This window comes from Bidens hawaiensis, unplaced genomic scaffold (assembly GCF_021521415.1).
Source record: "Bidens hawaiensis isolate Kalapana, Puna unplaced genomic scaffold, B.hawaiensis_p1.1 tig00019675_1, whole genome shotgun sequence".
Classification (NCBI taxonomy): domain Eukaryota; kingdom Viridiplantae; phylum Streptophyta; class Magnoliopsida; order Asterales; family Asteraceae; genus Bidens; species Bidens hawaiensis.
The window spans coordinates 38,979-48,381 of record NW_027492987.1 but is presented as its reverse complement, the minus strand read 5'-3'; the positions used below and the strand labels follow the sequence as shown (position 1 = coordinate 48,381).

The following is a 9,403-nucleotide window of genomic DNA, read 5'->3' as shown; positions in this document are numbered from 1 at the left end:
CTCATCACCCGTGACGGGGAGGCCACCACGCACCGCCCCGTCCGCTCTAAGAATGGCATATTGGTTGTATATAGGATCAAGTGAAAAGTTTTGAAAATTACATGTTTGTCTTTGTATATTTTACTTCATAAATATAACGCGATTATATGTGTTTGAAAGAGACAAATGATGTAGAAAACTAGAATTATGGATAAGAGAGAGCATGAAGTGGGGTTCGATTCAGAGGTCACATTATTTTAATCCTCCAGTAAGATACCTGAATCATGCACATGTGGATCGAATCATTATGTTGTTTGGATACCTAAAACTGTACGAACATCAACCTTTTTAAAAAACTAAAAGTTGTCCATGATAACCTTTGTAGGGTAAAATGCAAGAAAAATACAAGTCAATAAACAGAAAATGTCAATTTATGTGGTTTTATCAATGTGACATGTCTACGGATAGATTGAAGCTCACTTATTGTTCCATGCTATACGAAATTTTCTAGTTATACATATATTTGAATAACTTATTTGGGACTTACATATACGGAAATATCAAATTAAGACATTTATATTGAAAGAGACGTAATGCAATACTTAACTTTTTTTAATTTGGTCACGCGTCTTGACATTAAAGATGTTAAAGATCATAATTGCGTTTGTCCAGCTTGTTATCACACGTTAATGAGCGGATAGTGAGGGTTACTGGTCGGTTTTTAATTGAAAAAATATATAATAATAATAATAGTAGGACTATTTGATTGGACATCCTTTGCTTCTTCATAGTTGTGCTAATCATCTTAAACATATCTTGCTACTAATCGGTCCTAGTAATAAATTTATGATCGACTTGTTTACTTTATTTATAAATAAGATCCATCTCCACCCATAGTGTTTGGTTGATGTCTACAACCTTTGTCATTTCCGCCTTCATAACTACCGCATCCCTAAACAATTTTTGAATCTTCGATGATAGATCATATCAATTGGATGGTAACAACTAAAGAAACTCAAAATATTTAAATAAAATGTATTTTCGTCTTCTTTAATCATATCAGGTTTAAAATAATGTGGATTAAAAGTACAAAAGTTATAACGGTAAAGGATATCTATATAAATTCCTTATATCGGTAATTTTGATTTACAATACCGTATATTGAATATTAAAGTTAATATTATAATTGCTCGAATTTTTTTCTAAATATATTTATATATTCTCATTTCATTTGATGATGTACCTTATCACAGTTTTATATTTATTAAATTCTATACAAACCAGTAAACCACTGGCTTGTTGAATCAGTTTGTCATATAAAAATATCTAATAGTATTATAAATATTATATTATTATAATGATGTTTCAAAATTTGGCATGACCGAACATAAAAAAAAACGTTTCCTTAAACTCAAATCAAAGTTATAAAATGCGACGTAGCCAATTCCTCCTTCTCAAGCATTTCCATTATTTGGTGGTTGATTAAGATATACTAATACCGATAAGGGGTAATGAAAATAATTGTGATTGTATATTTAATATTGTTCAATAATAAGCAATATTATATTTGCAAAAGGAAGATATTTTTCATGAAATATATCTTTTAAGTGTCGGTAACTCGTGGTAAATTCTTTATCCTACATCATGTTTTCCAACGTAGTATCACCGATGTACCCTTTTATCAAGAAATTGACTAAGGAGGTGTTTGGGATTCCTTATTTTATCACTTTATAATTTTTCATTAAGTTAATAAGTTACAACATTATAACTTATAAAATTTGTCTTCCCACAATATAAGCAATTCCAAACACTTTATTACTTTTTAAAAAGTTAATCATTTATAAGTTGATGAAAATAAGGAATTTCAAACACCCTCTAAATCCGTTGTTGACAACCATGTATTTTATATTGTGATAACTAAATGTATACTAAATACTAACTTATAATTACCTTTGTGGACACAAATTGGTGACCTACTAAGACAAATTGTTATGGGCGCTAGCGCTACTCCACCTGAACATTTAGCACCGGTTAAACCATTACAACCAAAGCCAGATGAGCGCTAGTGGAGTAACGAGTAAAGGAGCTCAGGGTGGTGGACTAATTAAATCCAACCAATGAGAATCATCGTTTATATATTTAAAAAATCAAAATTATTATAAACTTAGTTAGTTAAAGCTCCTGCACTACACATGATTATGTGTTAATTAATGTCACACTGCACGCGTGACAGTAACGTAAGAACACTTTTGATTAACTAATTGTTTTACACTTATGTTGTGTAAGTATCCGTGAAAACTAAATTGTCTCATAATACAAAGGAGTGATCAGGACAAAACTAAGTGTGTCCTAACAACATAAACAAATCTTTTTGTCCCACGAGATTGGAAGGATTACAAAGTGTCGTAATAGATGATTACATACGACACGGCGTAATATATTTATTGACACATGTAGGACATAGTTTAGGAAGAAACATGAATGTTGATCAAAGAAGTTGTAAGTCTTTGAAGATATTGTTTTTCTCATGTGAATGATTAACTCAGGACAAAGAAAGAACAGAGATTCCAACATATAACAATAATAATTATTATTATACTGTACTTCCAATCAAAAACCAACACTCATATAGTCGTATTTATAATTTATTTAGCTCAACAACCACCAAATCAAAGAAATATGTTATGGTAATTTTATAATTTGACACTGACCCATTTTTTTTTATATACATGACTTCTAAATTTATTCATTTTGAACTATTGGAGATTAAACATAATCCTAACATACATATTAGATATGTATATGTATATGCTATGTGAATGTGTAACACGTCAATGTAAATGACAAATCATCTCCGACACATCGCTTATTAAGTCCCTAAGATTATGCGTAGTGCAGGAGCTACAAATGGGGGGAATTGCGACACGTGACGCCCAGTCAACAAAGGGTAAGTTTTTGTTTTGGGGTGTAATGGACTAATGGTGTTATAGCCTAATATATATCACACACACAATCAATTATAATAATAATAATAAGAAGAAGAAGAAAGAGAAGCATAATAGAAGAGTGACAAATAGTTGCCCCCCCCTAACGCCCCTAAAATCGCCGAAGGGGGCGGTGTTGTCGCCAATTCTCGCCGGAAATCGCCCGATGGTGACGCCCATTACACATAGCCTAACTAGGTTGTGATTGGTGCACCTTACAAATGACAACACGTGCCTGCCTCTCAAAGTCTCGAACCATAAATCAATACATAGTCTTTCTATGCCTCAAATCAAATAACATTAATTATAATTATATTCTTAATCCAAATAAAGTTGAATTAACTAGAATATGAACTGGTTTTCCTAAAACTAATTCGGTTTTGATTCAATCACACTTACAAAAGTTACACATTCGAGGAAGCTAATTCGATTCACTTGAAAAGAAGCCGAAATTCGATTTTATGAACACCTAGTTTCAAATGTTGGTTTGCCGATTAACATCCACGGTTTCTTGTTTTTAAATGACTTCATCTTAAATGTATATTATGTTTTATTTTAATTTTTAAATAATTATTGTTGCATGGATTCATGTTTCACCTTATCACAAACTCAAAATGCATTAAACATCTTCTTTTCAATCTTAACAAAATGCATTTTATGTGAGTATGCATACATGTTTAGGTTATAATAAAAAGTTTGTGTTTTTTTTGATTATAATAGGAAGCTGTGTTTTCTAGGAATCGGGTCAGGTTGGGAAAATGTGATAGCAGTCTATCACCAAGGTGCACAATAGGCCTGTTCACGAGCCGAGCCGAGCCCGAGCCAAGGCAAGCTCAACAGGGCCGGCTCTAGTGTGAAGAAACCCAAGCAGCAAAATTAGGCCTCCACATATTAAGGCCCCTAATTTTTGAATTACATATTAGATAAATTATGTGTTAAGCTTATGTTTTAATTAGACTTGGGTAATCCATTTTCCATTCCCTGTTTGAGGCTTTGAGCGGCGGTCAGTTTAGTAAACGAAGCGTTGAATTGAGTTTCAAAAATCAGAGCCGGTCCGTGAACAATGAAGCGGTAGTAATGGCGGTGTTCTCGGTCTTGGTTATTTAAACATTTTAATCGCTACCAAAACCGAATCATCGCGTCAAAATTGTTTTGTGTTTGTCGCATAGTCTCCCGGCCGGTGCATCGGATCTACACAATTAGGCTTTGGTACATGTAAAATTATTTGTATGCTTGTTGTATGTGTTGATAGTATTATGCGTGATTTGTACGCTTATATATTTGACGTGGTTGAGTTTGAATCTATTCACGAATGTTATTGGGACATGTTTAACCATCTGAGTGTGTGTATGTCCAATGATTTGGGTGTCTAACAGAGTTACTGAACTAAGAATCAAGATTTATGTTGATAGTATTCAAGTGTGGCTAACATGTTCCATTGTCTTTTATGGGTTTTTTTGGTGATTACAAAAGCTAGATGATGCTACAATCTAGAATTTTGTGTGATCTTGTTGTGTTTTTATGCATAATTCTAAACTAGAAAGTCCTGATTAGTTAGTAGCAACTAACAAGTTCCATCATCTTCCTTTAGTTCATTTGTTATTTTCGTACAGTCAACTATCGCTATTTGTGCTTTGGACTTTTATGTTTATTTTTGTATTTTGGTAAAGGCCCCCGTAAGATATGTCGCTTTAGGCCACAAAAGGCGTTGAGCCGGCCCTGAAGCTCAAGCTCGGCTCGATAATCAATCGAGCTGGCTCGGCTCGAGCTCGAGCTCTTAATCGAGCTAAAATTTTGAGCTCAAGCTCGGCTCGGTTTTAAATCGAGCCGAGCCCGAGCTCTTAATCGAGCTAAAAATTTGAGCTCAAGCCCGGCTTGGTTTTAAATCGAGTCGGCTCGGCTCGATTTGGCTCGAGTTTACCTGTAATAATAAAAATTATATGCAACCATCAAGCTAAACTAAATAAATATGACGTTAAGATCAACACCAACCAAATACTAACTAAATAAATACGTTTAATAACACCATCGAAAACAAAATATGTTCAACAAGTCTAAACCAAACCAAACCAAATACACAATTAAGCAGAGAAGTATTATCTATGAGCGACGGCCGATGGCGGAGGTGAATATGAGCGGCAGCCGGCGGCGGAGGTGAATATGAGCGGCTAGGGTTAGGGTGGAAAATGGAACGTATACTGATTATTGAGTGTGTGAACTATGAAGTCTCGTCTCTCAGTTACTCAGTATATGGAATTATGAATATGAACTATGGAGTGAGAAAAGAAATTGGGCTGGATTAAAGGAAATCCCATGTGTTAAAATAATTGGGCTCGATAATTATATGGTTGTATGTATATATATATATATAATAAATTAAAATAAAATAGTTCGAGCCAATCGAGCGAGCCTATCGAGCGAGCTCGAGTCGAGCCAGGGCTAGCTCAGTCTCGGCTCGTTTAGAAATCGAGTCGAGCTAGGCTCGGCTCGTTTATAATCGAGCCGATTTCGAGCGAGCTTTCTCCGTGCTTTTTTCAAGTAAGTTTCGAGCGAACTTCGAGGCATGAGCTTTTTGAACAGCCCTAGTGCACAATGCCACAATGGGCCAGTGATTTGGACCCGTCTGTTTGGGCTATCCCTGACCATTACAAATAAATAGAATATTATACTTTAATAATTTTTAACAATTTGTAAGTCAATAACTCATTATTGATGATGGATTATTAAATTTCTGTCACTTAGGTGACTGGCTTGGTAGAAGCTCACTTGGTGCAAGTAATAGTTTAACTAAAAATTGAAAAATGTTATATTATGCTATTGTTATTTGTTATGCTATGCCATTGTTATGTAGGCATATGGATACTTGCTAACTTTTAACTTAAAAACCTATAATAATTTTACTGAAAACACAATTACTCTATTATCTGATTTTTATAAATGAAAAATGTGAAAGGATGAATTTGATTGGTTGTAAACTAGTTTGCCACACCACCTTAAACCCCTTTGCCCGTGAATGCAATAGCACCCATGAGGGGCATTATATTATGGTGCCCTTCTTCTTCTATGCGTAACGGTTTGGCTAAACAAGAGTGGGTGAGATGGCATGGGGCGCAACCCCAATGCACGTGGTCTTATATTTCTTGGTGGGGATGCAAGCTCAATCTCTGTTCATAGAGTTATTGTAGAAAAATGATGTTAATGTGTAGTGTAATTTATTATTAAAAAAGAAAAGTAAAATTGTTATAAATTTTGACTGAGAGAAAATAAAAAATAGTTTACTTGTAATTGGCTATAAAAATATAAGTTATAAACACAAAATATATTATGATCAGATACCCAATTCATTGAGTATAAATAATTTAAAAATTGATTGAAAATATTAAAAATCAAACTAGTAATATACTTGGAAAATATATTATTGAAATATAGTTACTCAAACTTTGCTCGACTGTTTATACGATCAAGCAAAATACAAACAAGTTACAGGTTAAGCCATACTTGTGTGTTGAATTTCCTATCATCATACGTTGTTTGTCACCTTAACCCCAACGCTGAATATAATTGCTAAACACACAAAAACCACTATGTTATAGTAACCTCACCACCGCGACGGCGTGACCATTGCCACACCCTATGCTAGACTTATGCTACATATTGCAATTGGGATGGTAGAATTTTTTTTAAAGTTATGAAGAAACTAAATTTCAAAGGAATTAATAGCAATTACAATAAACAATTGTAATAGTTTTTTCTAATGGGAGTATGCGGTGCCATGGATGTGAAGAATATTGTCGTAAATGCAACTGGAAATCTTCATCCTCAACTAACATAAACTGAATTGAGGAAAAGAAATCAGATGAAAAAATATGTGGAAAAATGGAAGGTCCTACCGAGATTTGAACTCGGGTTACTGGATTCAGAGTCCAATGTCCTAACCACTAGACCATAGGACCTGTTTGCAATGTACTTAAGCATTAAATTACTAAAGTCATACAAAAAACCTAGCGAGATCTGAAATGGTGTTGCTCAGTTGCTGGATTCAAAGACCAATGCCTTAAACCACAAATAGGACAAAAATGTTTTAATGTTTAATAATTATAAGGTGAGATATACCTTTGTTTAATGAATCTTATCACCTATTAATTTGAGACTAAAAATATTAAAAATCTAATTTGAATTAGTGCTAATTAGAATTAAGTTATAATTTTACTGTTTTGTAAGGATTTCAATTTTCAATCCCTATCCTTTAGTCCTATATTTTACGAGTGAGCTGAGCTAACAAAAGTTTGCTCTCGATCACAACAATACTAGTCAAGTTGGATTGGCTTGTATATTTTCCAAATCGACTAAGATCATGGCTCGGTGATGTGACTTCTTTTTTGTTAATGATTTTATAGGTTATTTAACACAAGTATATAGTGACAACTTAACTATAGTATCATATTATACAATCCTCAAATAACATATATCAAACTAGTAATATACTTAGAAAATATATATTATGAAAATTTATTGACTCAGAACTTTGAAACCCTTGACCCATATAACCTCACCATTGTGAGTCTGACCATATTTATTCACACCCTATGCTAGACTTATGTTTCATATTGTAATTGTGATGGTAGAATTTTACAAAGATGCACTACAAGTTTGTGTGCAGAATAATGAGCATAATCATGATTAACATGAGGAAGATTGCAAAAAAGCAAAATGGAGTTGTGGAAAACAAAAGAAGGTCCATCTATTCGGATCGAAAAAAAGCAAAATCATATGAACTAGCACTTTACGCAATTTCTTTTAACGAAAGCATCAAGCAACATGAAGAAATGTAGAAGAAGCCCCAAGACAAGCTAATCTCACATAGATGAAATTAAACCATGTTTGTTTTTAGCCAAAAGTGCCCTAACAAAGATAAAAAGAAATAACTTCTATTAAAGTGCAGGTTCACATTTTATAAATCATTCTCTAGTTCAGCCATTGAACGTACGTTTACTGATCATCGTATACGTCTATTGAGGATATATCACGGTGAACTTGGCATTGGGTGAGTTCTGTAGCAAGTAACCTTCCGCACACGAAACATGTTTCAACGATTCAACCAACGACTCGCAACACTTAAAGTGACTCTGCATATAAAACGAACTATAATCCGCCTTCAAACTCTTCAAATCCTGAAACGGTGAACACCGATCCGCCAACACATCCGGAAAAAACGAGAGCAGATGAATAACAGACGGGTTGAAGAAACACCGGACCCCGGGCAGATTACTGGTAACCTGGGGGTTAGATAGCTGTTTCCCACGAGGGGTTAGACCCAGAGAAGATGGTTCTTCTGATAACCTGCAAAACAGACACCGTGAGCTTGTCACTGAGAAGGGGGGGTTCCTCCTTGTGACCACCCTCCGGCGTGAGAATCAGACTAGATTGCTCTTTAAATATAAGTGCATATTAAGAGATTGCTAGAGCAGATATCAGGTATAATATGATGATACAAGATAAGATATGATGGTCATACCATTTGTGGTATTTATAGCCGAAGGTAGGTTTCCAAGGAGGTGTGGCCGGCTGCAACAGTGTTCCTGTTCCACCAACAGTGGCCTACGCACGTGCCCTGCTGGTAGTTGGTGGGTAGGCAGCGGCTGATAGTGACCAGGCCTGCTGTGTACTATTCCTTTTCCACCAACTGCCGGCTACGCACGTGGTATGGCAGTAGTTGGTGAGTAGGCAGCGGCTAATAGTGACACAGTACAGGAGCATGCTGCTCGCCATACTGTTGTCAATAAGCTGTCGTATCTTTAGTCAGATCTTTTTCCCATACCCCGTCAGGTACAGTACAGAAGATCTTCCCGTATCGTACGGACTGGCTTATTTGGGCGGGAGTATTCCCCCTCCCGCCCTTGTGCGGGATTGTTCCCGGCTTTGCTCATTCCTTCAGGTGATACTGAGTGATTGAGAGCTAAGTGCCTTGTGCGTGTAGCCTTGCTGCGCGGGTGGCCTTCCCTGATGGCTTGTATCCAAGGCTGCGGGGACAGGCGGAGTCCTTCACCATTGGGAGGCATTTCCTGCGGGAACAGCTTGCGTACTGCGCGTAAGGACGTCACGTCTCTGAGCATGGTTGGTCCTGCGGATCCAGTTGGTTTCTGCGCAGACGTTCCTCTTCAAGGTGAGTCTTGCGGGTCCAACTGGGCTCTGCTGGGACCTACCTCTTCAAGTCCCCCCCAGTCCAATGTTCTTCTCATGAGTGTTTAATAAAGTGAGGTGAACTTTTGGACTTTAAGCAAAGGGTTTTGAAAAGGGTTTTTTAAGGTTTTCCATGGGGATTCTTCCCGCGGAAGTCCTTGTCACTTGCAGAAATTCCCGAGTTTCCTGCTTGGTCTTTGGGTATGATGCGGGTAGGTCTGTAACCTCCTCGCAAGTCAGGAGCGTTGAGTCCCACTTGT

At 36.0% G+C, this 9,403-nt stretch overlaps 1 non-coding gene across 1 annotated transcript; it reads right to left on the bottom strand.

Annotated features, from left to right (window-relative positions):
* Nucleotides 1-6,844: 6,844 nt before the first annotated feature.
* On the bottom strand, nucleotides 6,845-6,916 carry TRNAQ-CUG (transfer RNA glutamine (anticodon CUG)). Its single transcript has one exon. It is a non-coding gene; the product is annotated as a tRNA-Gln (tRNA).
* Nucleotides 6,917-9,403: the final 2,487 nt, after the last annotated feature.